The sequence below is a fragment of the Lytechinus pictus genome, chromosome 16 (assembly GCF_037042905.1).
Source record: "Lytechinus pictus isolate F3 Inbred chromosome 16, Lp3.0, whole genome shotgun sequence".
Taxonomy (NCBI): Eukaryota; Metazoa; Echinodermata; class Echinoidea; order Temnopleuroida; family Toxopneustidae; genus Lytechinus; species Lytechinus pictus.
In genome coordinates, this window is record NC_087260.1 from 2,004,306 (window position 1) to 2,018,043 (window position 13,738).

At 33.8% G+C, this 13,738-nt stretch overlaps 1 long non-coding RNA gene across 1 annotated transcript; it reads left to right on the forward strand.

Annotated features, from left to right (window-relative positions):
- The first annotated feature begins 9,151 nt into the window (after nucleotides 1-9,151).
- LOC135156987 (uncharacterized) lies at nucleotides 9,152-11,901 on the forward strand. Its single transcript, XR_010296058.1, has 2 exons — nucleotides 9,152-9,421; nucleotides 10,163-11,901. It is a non-coding gene; the product is annotated as an uncharacterized LOC135156987 (long non-coding RNA).
- Nucleotides 11,902-13,738: the final 1,837 nt, after the last annotated feature.

Here is a 13,738-nt window from a genome sequence, read left to right on the forward strand (position 1 = left end):
TAAGTTGTGAATATTGGTAATCGGTAATTTGTAATTGGTAATATACAGTGCGTATCAAAAAAAGTTTACACCTTGAAAAATCCATGGGAATTAAAAAATATATAACATGTGGGTAATTCGTTCACATAAATTCTTGGGTTTGGGTCTCATCTATCCAATGAAAATAAACAAATTGACAGAATGTTACATTTGAGTGAGAACTGTCCGTTTTTGTAAAGCACGCAGAAATCTGTTTGCGCAGAAATGCTCGTTTTCACGCTGTGTCAAGGGGAAAGGGCGAAATCAAACTTACCCTGCACAACATTTCTCATACATTTCCCTTGCACTTTTAGTCAACAGAAATAAAACGGATAAATTCAAGCATTTTGTAGCTATTTTGCCACCCAAATTGAAATTTCAGCACTTAGTAAGAACAACCTTCACCCTTTTTGTGCCAGCTGGATCTGAGGCATAACTGAATCTGAACAAAAGTTTATATCAGACATCTCCAGCATTTTTCACTATGATTTTATCATTTAAAGTGGGTTTACAATTCATTTTTCATTTAATATTTGTTCTCCACACCTCTTCCATGCTTGACAATGATTAACAAAATGAAAATCAAGCATAAGCCATTTACTGTAATTCACAGCTCAGTGTAAAGCAAATATGGTCACGATGGCCTCGATGAGTTGGGGAGTGGGATGGGGCGCAATACACTCTTCAAAGAGTTTGGGGCAAGGAAACAAGTTAAAAAAAGGTAAAAGATAACTTCAAATCCATTTTACTAGCTAAATTCCATGTGTTCTTCATGATTATGGTCTACTTTTATTCGCATAACTATTTCAAAGTTCTGCGCAAATCATTTTTCACTAACTTTTCAAAAGTAAGTGTTGCTCACTCAAGCGGAAATATTTTTTCGACAGTTATATCGTCATTTGCTTAAATGGATCTGTACCAATGTTAAAATTTTGAAAAATCTGCGGGATATGACAAATGTATGATTTTACACGATTTGTTCTAAGTGTAAACTTTTTTTGATACGCACTGTGTATATATATACTGGTGTGTTGGCTCAGTTGGTAGAGCGTCCGTCTCACAACCGGGAGGTCGGGGGTTCAAACCCCGGTCGCGTCAGACCAAAAGACGTTAAAAGATGGGAGTTGCTGCTACCCTGTTTGGCGTTCAACGATTAAAAGGATAGAGCCTCGTCGATCTGCCGGGCCCATGATCAATTGGGCAAAGCATATTTTCGGAGTATTTAATTTCATGTCTATTTCGAACAATAAATTATGGATTGTTTTCATGTATATATATACAAACATACATACATATTTTTGTATGTATGTATATTGTTAAAGAAATGGAAGAAGAGAACAATGGTAGGCGTAGCTTAAATAAATCAAGGTTCCCCAGAGCTATCTGCCCTTTGGAAAAATTGGCGATGCCGAAAAATGTCTCTGCCGGGAATCGAACCCGAGCCCCCGGCTTTGAACGCCGGTGCCTTAACCAATAGACCGCAGAGACGGGTTAGTGGCTAGGGCGACCCTGATCTGATTGACCGTCAGATTTTCGACATTGTACCAATTATAATTGTCGGGTGTTGGTGGGTTTTGAACAATGACAAGCCGCCATGTCTCAGCTGGATCAAAGCTATTGCTTTGATACAGTACACGTATGGGAGAAAGTATACAAATGTGTGTACTTTCTCCCATATTATTTTGATTATGAATTTGATTTTAAGTCTGTGCCAAAATAGCAATAAGCCTAACCATATTTCTTGTGGATAATTATTCAATTCCAGAAATGTTTGGATTGTGAGTGGAGCATTTCTCAAAGAGCCCAAAGAGCTCTTGTGCAAGTAAAAGGAGGAGTTACTGTAGGTAAGCTATTAAGGGGACAAGTGTACTGAGCTTAGTATGGTTAGATCTCGGGTGTAGGTGACAAAAAGACAATAAGTTTCTATTTTTTCTTTTTTTAAACAAAAGTCAGGGAGGGACAATACAGAAAGATCTATAATGAGATCGGGATACTCAGATTACTACTTCTATTATTTTGTTGACAATAATAAAGCAATTATTACGTAGTATTACTAAAGAGAAAAAAGCGATCTAGATACTATATACATATATATATATATATATATATATATATATATATATATATATATATATATATATATAAATATATATATATATGACTACAAACCCATCGGAAAAACAAAATCAAGTAAGAATTTAAAGAAGTAGTAGGTATAGCTACTTCCCTTTGATAGATATGTCAATGAGGCAAATAATATAATAAATAAATATCCAAAGATATCTTTAACTTTAAATTGTCAGTCACTTGATTTTGTTACAATGCTTGTTTGCAAAACATATTCTTTATTTTGTCTTGAATAGATGCCAACACTGCCCAAGATTCGTTAAAACCGGCCAGACATGCTGTCAACGTCAACAATGCGAGGAGTTGCATAAGTCTACTTCAAACCACTTTTCTATCAACCAGTGATTTCCAGGGCCTCGTATGATAAATAGTTATGACTGATCCAATCAATTCGAACCATATAAATCTATTAATATAATCTATACAGAAAGTGTAGGCAATGTCCCCTCGTCAACATAGGGGGGCACATCACACTAACAATGCATGCAAGAGTAAACATTATATTCAGAAATACTGGGAACAGATGTGTACATTTTAGATGTTGCCTTTACTGGTTTTCCATAGTTGAGATTGATTGTTTTAATCAATTGCAACTCTTTGTAAGACGGATCTCAGAAGTAATATAATCAGGCTGTCGAGAACGTTTATACCACAGCTCAATATAAGTGATTAAGAGAAGGAGAATGTTACATTGCAATGAAATTTTCAGTGAGAGTCTGTCTTAATACTTGTTGGAACAAATACAGTGTGATACTTTAATCTAACTTCTTATTAATCAGTGTTAGAAGACAATATAGCGAAAATATTACGGTACAAATAACAAATCTTCATGCCCCTTTTGTTAATTCATTGAAATTACAATAGGCCTACATGCAATCTGTTGCCGACTGGATCAAAATGGCCCAAATCAAAACCAGTGGGAAATTACATTCATAAACCTGATTGAATGGTTTTTAGAAACAGCTTCTCTGTTCTTTTAATACAACCCCTTCCCTCTCAGAAAAAAAAAAAGACTTTGGATATTAGGAAGCGTGTTATGAAATGTGTAAGAATTGAAAAGTTATTATTAGCCGAATGTTATCGTCACAACAGTCATCAACAATCTTCTTAGTCTAACCCAATCACATTAACTAGTCATAAGACAAATATTGATAAATTGCTCCCCACTCGACACGTAATTGATCTGAATTTCATAGGCTTTCCCTTTTTCACATTTTTTTTCTCGTAAATTATCAAACGATTTGAGTGACAGAGGTGGCCTTCTCCTTTTAATGAGCGGATTAAAAAACCCACAAGTTTTAGCCAGTGGACGAAAAAAGAGTTCAAAGTTAAGTCCACCTCAGAAAATGTTGATTTGAATAAATAGAAAAAAAGAAACGAGCATAATGCTGAAAATTTCACCAACATCGGATGTAAAATAAGATAGTTATGACATTTTAAAGTTTCGCTTATTCTCCATAAAACAGTTATATGCACAAATCGGTGACATGCAAATGAGACAGTCGATGATGTGCCTCACTCACTAGTTCTTTGATTTTTATTGTTTGAATTATACAATATTTCATTTTTTTACAGATTTGACAATGAGTTCCAACTTTACTGAACCATACAATTTTATAATAATGCCGATTCCAGGTGTTCAGGGAGGAATTAATCTTTGTTTTACTTGACAAAGAGAAGAATTTTTCACATTTCATATAATACAATAAAAAATAAATAGTGAATGGATGACGTCATCAATCTCCCTATTTGCATACCGCCCAGGATGTGCCTTTACTGTTTTGTGAAATTAAGTGAACTTTGTAATGCTCATTGGATTTTTCTCTTTTTATTTAAATCAACTCTTAGTTGGAGTTAACTTGTCCTTCAACGATTGACATTAAATTGATAGATAAGATTTCAAAATCTCATTTATGTAAGCGCACAGAATAGGGGAACTGGATTTCCATTTATTTTCAACAGTGATAAAAAATAAATACTAAAAATCGATTCTAGTTGAGGTTTCTAAAGTACTCAAACTTGAGAATAGGACATGCGTATTTACGTAATAACATTTTATTATTAAATAGTATTAAACAAATTGCTGTCAATTTTTTAGGCAGGTTTTGATTGCAAACCACATTTTAATCACTTTTGCCCCCCCCCCTCCTGCCAAAGTATGGAACGACGCCACTTTCCTTGATCAAATGAACTTTACAATGCCAGGTGTGTTACCTCCATGGTTTTGTGGAATTTATATATTCAGTCAAGGCATTGTTATATTAAAGTATTTGAACAAAAAAATGACACTTCTTTAATAAATAATTGCATAATCATGTAATTATAAACGCTGTAATATAGTGGACTATGAAAAGCGATTGGAGGCTGATTAATCGTATCATTTCTAAATCGTTTCTAAATAAATACAAATACAAAATTATCATTACGTTAAAAAGAAAAAAAATGATTGTATATCAATTGATGTAGAATTTTCCATTTGGTAATTCAAAATCTTCAGCGATCTTAGGAATATGCTCATTAAACGATTTTTAAAAAATACATTAATATTGAGTGTGCGTAAAAGGGTGTGTGTAAGATGCCAAGCGTGTATGGGAATGTGAGTAAGGGTGAAAGTATGTGCGTGATGAGCAAGTGTGTATGAGAATGTGATTATGTGTGAGTGTGTGTGATGCAAATGAGTGTGTGGGAATGAGAGTGTGCGTAAGAGGGTGTATTTGATGTGCAAGCGTGTATAGGATTGTGAGTGTGCGTAAGAGGGTGTGTGTGAGAAGGGCAAGCCTGTGTTGGAATGTGAGTGTGTGTGTGTGTGATGGACAAGTGTGTATGGCAATGAGGGTGTGCAAGAAAGGGTATATGCATATACGTGATGCGCAAGTATGTAATAATGGAGTTGGGATAAATATGTGTGTATGGTGATTGTGGGCGTGTGTTAGTGATAGATGCGAGTGCTGAATGCTGGGAAGACCTGGTATCTTTAATTTCTCGTGACTTCACAAAATCACAATTATTCTTGTAAATTCATTAGAAGTTAGCAAACAGAGCAGAAAAGGGGTAGAGGGAGATTAGAGGGAGGTTCAACAATAAGAGTATTGAAGAGAGGGCTGGGTAGCAAAACTAAGCTAATCACGTCATCCCCACCTCCAACCTGTCAAAATGCACTACCTGAGATAAGAGCCACAATGAATTCAAATGCAAGCAATATATTTTACACTTCAATAAAAGAGCACCCTTTTCTTTAATTGGTTATTAAAGCGAAGGTTGTTTTTTTATTATTTCATTATTTCAAAACCTTTGGGAGGGAGAAGTGAATGCATTTTTTCACACACCCAACATAGCAATGTTACGTAATTGGTTTTCGGTAAAAGCTTAAACCTAAAAATCAACAATAAGCAAAACATCGTTTGGTGATTTCCTGACATTATTATTATGCATTTCCTTTCGTAAATTAATTGCTTTGTTAAATATTTTTTTAAAGTTTAAAAACGATCAATTGCACAAACATTTTACAACTGTATTATGCTACGAAAGCCCATGTCTGTAAACCTAACTTTATTTCTAGTAATTATATTTGTGAATCAGTTAGAATTAGATCTTTGTCTCACTAAAATCAATTATTATACCGATGACGAGGAAATAGCTCTGTTTAACAATTTTTTTTTAATCATCACGTTATTCAATATTCAAGATCAAACAAAGGGAACTTGGGTATAAGCATAATAAATAGGTAATAATCCCAGGTCATGAAATAATAAAGTACATGTCGAGTAGCAACGGAAAATTACCAGAAAAAAAGAAGACGCAGTATAAAAAGCATTTGCAAAAACATTAATAACAAAATATGAAAGATCCAGTTTTCAGCGTAAAAACATAAGCGAGTATGTATTTCAAAAAAGGTAATTGACCCGATTCCGGAGAAACGAGCACAGACAATCTACATGCATGATGATCTATAAGAGCGGGGACGCGAGCACCAATCCCTAATCTCTAAGTTTTAGGGGTTTTTTTTACTGAATCGTCGAGATGAGGGCTATAGCAATTTAAGAGGATTTTGAAAATACACACCGAAAAAAAATCACGTGATATCAGAAATAATATTGAAACCATAAGGAAGACATTTAATGATTTTAAGAGATCAAGCCATTATCGAAGAAGGATCGGAGAGTAGAAGTGAAATAACGACTTTTGTCATGCCACTGGCAGATCCAGGGGGATGGGCACAGCCGACCCGTGCCCCCTTTTTGAGAACCATAATTACAATTTGTAATGTAAAAATGCCGATAAAACAGATGCTTCCTTTTAAAGTGAAGACTTTTTTTGCATGTCATATTTTATCGAGGACGAAATATAATTAATTCTTGGTTTAGAAGCTTTTTTTTTGCTTGTCAAATTTTCCTTCGAAAAATGTGTAGCTTGTTGCCCATCCCTTTAGGGTTTTGTATGTGCAAAACAAATTATCAGACAATAATTAATCGATTGCCCCCCCCCCCCTCGTAGAAACCTGGATTTGCCAATGTGCTCAGCAGTTTGAGCAGCATCGACAATCTTGCAAGAATGTCCCCTAAATTCCTTACTGAAAAATGCAGAATCGCGTATCTTGTGGCTAACGAATACTTCATCAATATTTTAAAAATAATATGAAAAGGTTACTATATTTATATATAAAAAAAATTGTAGGAATCCTCTAATTTTGATTGACATCATTATGTGAAAAAGCATGTTACCAAATTAAAGAAAACAAAATATAATACGTGACCATTTTCAATCTTTTCATCTTTATATTACTGAAGCAATGTCAAAATAGAGATATCTACAAATGCTGTAAGATGCCATAGATGTCGTAGTTGTGCAAATCGACGTCGGTAAGTCAACTAACTACCCCTCGAAGAAATGACCGACGGAGTTAGATATCTATCTGTTAATGATTACAAAAAGTGTTAAATATTTACAGTTTAAAAGTCGAAAATTAATCATTTTCAGCTCGCGCTTGCATAAATTGTTTATCCTTCTATTCACTACGAAAAGTAAATTTTCAGTTTTTTAGTCGGGAAATAAAAATTCTAAGCTCGCGCTTTTTGCTCGCATCAACATTGTTTGCTTAGGTATCTATTCTGTTTATGATTAGAAATATTGCTGAAAGGTTTGAGCGGCCAATCGATTAAAAATGTGAATTAAAATCTTTTCCTGCCCCTGAATTTTGTATACTACACATATGCATTTAATTTGTATTTTATTGTTAGATATGTTTTTTTGTTGAGGGTAACAAAAAGTATTTAGCTTTGGCTTTCAATTCTCATCATTCATTTAGTGAGATAAATATCCTCTTAACATTTTTCCTCCATGTTAAAAAGTGCGCAAATGGTTCCTACATCTGGCCAGTATGAAAAAAAAATCAGCTTGCGATTTGGGTTTGCATTAATCATTTTATCATCTGCTCGGCTAAAACCTGTTAGACACAGGTATCTAAGAACCTGCTTAAAATATCAAGTTTTCAGATTTCATCTAATTGTCTTATATTCCGACTGATTATTATTATATTATGTGCATTGTTAACGAAAGGTAACTACAAAAAAGGTCATGTGCAATTTCACGAGTATACCATAATTAGTTAATTTAGATAACAATATGGAATATGATCAATGGTGTCCACAGCTTTAGACAAATCTATAAATATTCCAAATGCAAAGGAGTCATGTTCAAAAGATTCAACTATTTTATTTGTTAATTAAAGGAGAGCCATTTGAGTTGAATGTTTGCTGCGGAGACCATATTGTGATTTTAAAAAAAATACTATTTTAAGAAAATTATATGTTCGTTTATAAATCACTCTTCCTAATATTTTTGAAAAAACTAGTATAATTGAGATGGGTCTATAATTACTTACCTCCTTTTTTGTCCCCATTTTAAAAACACGGGTGCAAATATGGCTATTTCAAGTTGTTCTGGAAATACTCCTGTATTAAGTGATAGGTTGCATACACGAACTAATGGTTCACTAATTGATTTGATGATTAATTCAACAATTTTATGAGAACATTCATCCACACCAGGGACCTTGTTATTTCCCGTTGACTTACATGAGACAACAACAACGATTTAAATTGAGATTCAGTTAGGTGTGTTCTAAAATCTACATTACATTGGGCAAAAAGGTTGACTTATTTCAACAAAGAAATTGTTGAACGTATTTGCAATTTGGAGGCAGTTTGTGGAGACTTCACCATCACAGATTTAAGAACTGGTAGTAGATTTTCTAGTTTTATTAATTATTGATTTGATTACTTGCCATGTACGATTGAAATTGTTTTTAAACTCGTTAAATTTGGATTTATAGTAATTTTTTTAGTCTGGCGTCTACTTGTTTAAGAGAATTTTTATATCTTGTTTCATTTCTAGTGGTTGGTTTGTGGATAAGCTTTTTGTAAAGACCGTTTTATCGCTAGTTTGTAGTACTTCATCAGTCATCCATGATTTAAGTTTTATTTTCTTTTTGGATTGTATTTTCAATGAAAAATTATTATCATATACTTCAAAGAAATTTTCTACAATTTTGTCATAGCTAGATTGGCATCATGTAGGTTTAAAAATTCTTCCAAAGTTGAATTCTCTATTTCATTTCTTAATTTCCAGATGTGAAAGCTTTTCCAGGCTTAATCGAATCTACTGGTTTTATTTCAATCCCCCTCAGTTTTTAGTCTAGATCCGTGCCTGAAAATCTATCCAAATAATAGATGCGAATTTCATTTATAGGGCGTATTCCTATTTTGTTTCGTCATGGGAGAAAGTGATATTTTCCCATAGTCGCAGCTGATGGAGCCCAACGTCATTGTACCGCATTAGTTGTGCACACGGACTCCTGGGCTCCGTAACACAAAGAATAGCGATCAATCGCTAAATAAACTGACCAATCAATATCAATGATACATGCGCATTTGGTTTGGAATACTTACCAGGGACCAATCAGTGCGGTTCTTTCATATTTGCAATCCATCGCACACCTTCGTGTTATGGAGCCCTGGTCTGATTCTGATAGGGTTATCTTTCAAGTCCGCCGTATCACACGCCACACGACCTGACAGAATTTATTTTCAAACCATAAAGAATACCTTTATGATATCGAGTCATAATCGAATAGGTTTGGGAACGTAGTAGTGAAATAACAACTCTTGTCATGCCGGCAACTGGCAATAGAGTAAAAACAAAAAAGGGTTCTGGTAAATCTTCGGTAGATACTTCGTCAACAACGAGCAACCAGGTGAAACGGAAACCCCGGGACCGGGTAAGCAATGCAAGATATTTACTTACGTTGTCTTTTTTTATTATTATTTTTAAGGCATGTTCAGTTCTGTGAAACGTGCGGAAATTATATAAATAAAAATATAGATTTATATTTTCCAGTTAATCTTACATTGATTTTATGTTCGCCAGCCCTCTATTGCTGTATATATCAAGATAATATATTCATAATAGGAGGTGATAAACATTTGTATCATTTTAGAAGATTGGATAAAATTATAAATTATATGTCATCGTTACTTAAGTAACAAACATACATTAATTGCTTTTTATTTTGCTCGTAATTTTTCGGGGAGCAAATTGTGTAGCTTGTTGCCCATTGTTATAGGGTATTATATAAAAAAAGATTTATCAATAAATAACCAATTAGCGCCCCCCCCCCCCTTACGTGAAAATCTGGACTTGCCAATGTGCTCAGTAGTTTTAGCATCTACAATCTTACTAGAATTTTCCGTACGGAGAGACGGAAATGCATATAAGATTCCCGTTCGCGAAACATCTGGGCTCACGAATACTATTACAATAAATCAAAATTATATATATATATATATATATATATATATATATATATATATATATAATGATAAAAATGATATTTATCTATATAAAAACAACTGTTGTAATTTTCTAACTTTGAGATCTTTATGAGGAGCAGCCTGTTACTAAACCAAAAAAAAAGACGCATAAAAACATATTATTTTATCTTCTCATACTTTTATTACAGAAATGTCGGGACTGTAAGACAACGATTACCCCTCAAGCTACAAGGTGCATTCCTTGTGCAAGTGAAAGGAGGATCACGAACAAATGCATCAAGTGCAGGAAAAGTATTTCTGATAATGCAAAAAGATGTCATGCCTGTGAGAATAGAAGTAGGCATAACTAATTAAAGTCTACTACCAATCCCAACACAGTAGCTGACTGAGGATCATCAAGCGATAGGTAGTGGATGGTCAGAATGATCGACAGCAATGGCAACCTACACCCGCGAAATGATAATGTAAAAATCCAATCTGAATGTTTCTTTCCTTCGTCCATCATGTGATCAAGCGCTGTAATCTGACATATCATAAGGGGGAAAAGAACTGTCATAGCTGCACCTATCCCCAGAAAACCTCTAATTTTTTTTTACTTCATTTGCAAAGCTTTACTCAATGAATTACGGAGAATTTACATACTTCTTCAATCAAGTCTTACATATCAGCAAAAAAATGGGTATCATTTTGTTTATATAAGTGCCACACGAACTACGAACCCGTATGTTTTCTTTCTTATTGGGACCAGAAGGACCTAATTTAATTACGCAAAAGGCAAAATATGAAAAGCTCATGGAATATCAATAATGCATCCTTCATTATGTTCTTTGGAAATGTGTCGAATACAATTGTTTATGATATTTTCATAATAAACTTAGTATGAGCAAGAATGTCGGATGTTTAATTCATTTGACTAAAAAGAAAGGTGGACTTGGGTTGATTTAAAGTTCATACACTCATCTGTATATTTATTTGCGTTGAATAGAATTGAAGAATTTAACATAATCCAACATTCAAAGCAAAACACGTATTGAATACTGTAAATATAACAGGGGCGGGGGCAAAGCCAAAAAATATATTTTGGTGCAAACGGACATTTTCACCCAAAGATTATCATCTGTGTAAAGAAGTTGTGTTGTTTTTAATACTTAAATTGAGCAAATTTTTTTAAAAGTGATTTCTTATTGATAAGATATATTCTGGAAATTTCATGTAATAAGACATGAAAAGTAAACATTCCGAGCAGTTTTGGTATTCATGAAAAAAGGATTTGAATCTAACTAAAGAATTAACTCGAGCGCGAAACGCGAGCTGAAATTTTTATTATACTGACCAGAAAAGAAACCTTCTAAAGACTGCATTTTGTGACTCATGAATAGAATACGGGCTAAATATCTCACCAATCTAATAATGCGAGAGCGAGCTAAAAATTTATGATATTCTAACCAGAAAACTGGACATTCTAGGCATTTATTTAACCAGAAACATAATGACTACCTAAATAAACAATAATTGATGCAAGCGCGAAGCGCGAGCCCAAATCTTGTGATTTTCAAACCTAAAATGTATTATGTTTTACTTCAAAAAGGGTATTTCATTCTGAAAAAGGGCTCATTTCATTTTGAAAAATGGGCAATTTCCATTTTGAAAAAGGTTTTTTTTCCTACGGTGATTTTTTGGAGGGCACTTCCCCCCCCCCCGGTTCTGCCGCCCCTCAGATATAATGATAGCCCACGCAAACGTCAACGCCTCCAAACAGATTTGGTGTGAGGTATGGTTATTGTGTCGTTAGAGCTGAATCAATCTTTACTTTCATGTTACTTTCATGTAACTATGTGTCTTACTGCAATTCTCCATATAAGTATTTGTAAAATTGAGAATGATCCATATCAATAAAATTTTGAAACTTGAAAATTGTTACCCTAAATGCGTTGCATATAACTGGTCATATTTCTTATTTTCGATTGTTATGACTGATATGATTTTTATTTTGAAATTTGAATTTGGTGTTGTTATTAGTGGGTGTGTACAAAATGGGTGACGTCGTGCATCTGTATATATATATATACTGTATATATATATATATATATATATATAATGGGAATAAGGAATAATGTAAGGCATAACTTTATTTGCTCATTATAATTATATACTCGGAAGACTAGGATAGGCTCACGTTTGATATGATTGAGGATTTCATATAATGACAATCACTACTTCTTTGTTTTTTGTAAACGATTTAAGACATATAATCTGTGAATGGAAAATTGATTATCTTCCATCCTAAGAATATAAACCATGTTTTTATCGAATAATGAATGATATGACTCAGTGCAAATATACTATGTGTGTATTTCAGTTTTATTCAGACATTGTTAGACATGAATTATCTTTTACTTTCCTATTATCCCAAATTTACTTATTCCAAGTTTATATGATTGATATGATTTGATTGTGTAAGTTGGTATTGGTATTTGTGGGTGTTTGCGTAACAACGTGACGTGTGGCATCTACACCTCTTGATGATTGAGGATTTCATGTCATTACTATCACTACTTACATGATTCTTGTAAACGATTTTAGACATATTATATGTGCATGGAATATTGTTTTAATTCCATCTTAGAAAGATAAAACTATTTTGAATCACATCAATAATAAACTGTTTGATTTAATTAAAGTAAACTAGGTGTGTATTGTAGTTTCCTTGAGAGATTGATCCGTTGCGGAAAGAGTTTGGTTTAAACACAACTGTTTATAATAATTATAATAACACGATGACTCAAGTCGTTTAATGCGCGATTGTGATTTTATACTCTCATTCTTCGTAGAACTTTCTGTTCAACGGGCTCTAGATACATGCAAGATTCCCTGGCCGACACTCTTTAGCAAGAAACCGTACATTGAAATGGTCGTTTCCAAAGTATCATTGATATAGACCTATTTATCATTTTCTTGTTAAGACACGAATAATTTGCGAAATTTGTTTCTGTCATTAATTACAGAACATTAATGCTCGTGGACAATGTTGATAAAAGGAAAAAATGGGAGAGAGATGGTTGTACTATACGAATATAATTATATTTGAGGGAGGGGGGGTAAATCATACTCTTGCCCCCCCCCCCCCCACAAAAATCTACACTTAGCATTTTGTTGTCTTCCAATAACATTATCACTATTTAGATATCTGTCAGAATCTTCAATGTGCATTGGTGTGAATAACAATATAATAATGCCGTCCGTGTGGAAACTTGTGTGTAAGTTCGTGTTTACAGGCGTCTATCAACCAAGGGGTCCGTTGCAGAAAGAGTTGTGTTTAAACGCAAGTCAAAAATCAATCGTAAGTCCCAAATGCACGCTGTTGATTGGTTGAGAATTAATTTACGCATGATTTTTTTGGGGGAGTTACGATTAGTGTCATCAAATCTACCCTCCCAACATCAAGCAAGAAAATACAAGGTCGATTCCATTTCACAAATAGGTAAGATATCATATCGGTCATAGTGGGTGATTTCTTTGAAAAAAATAAATATCACTGTTATCAGAATTATATGTTTCGAATGATTTTCTATGACACATATTTGATATCTTTATTGTCACTGTTATTATCTTGATTAGTAAAATATTTCACCACTATTACAAAGTGATGAATTTGTCACCCTCTTTTGCTCGGTTCGCCCCTATTCGAACGAATTGCCTGCAGAGAATCGGATCGCCTGATCGTAGTTTTACTTAATATTTGGTGACATTTGGCGGTATGATTC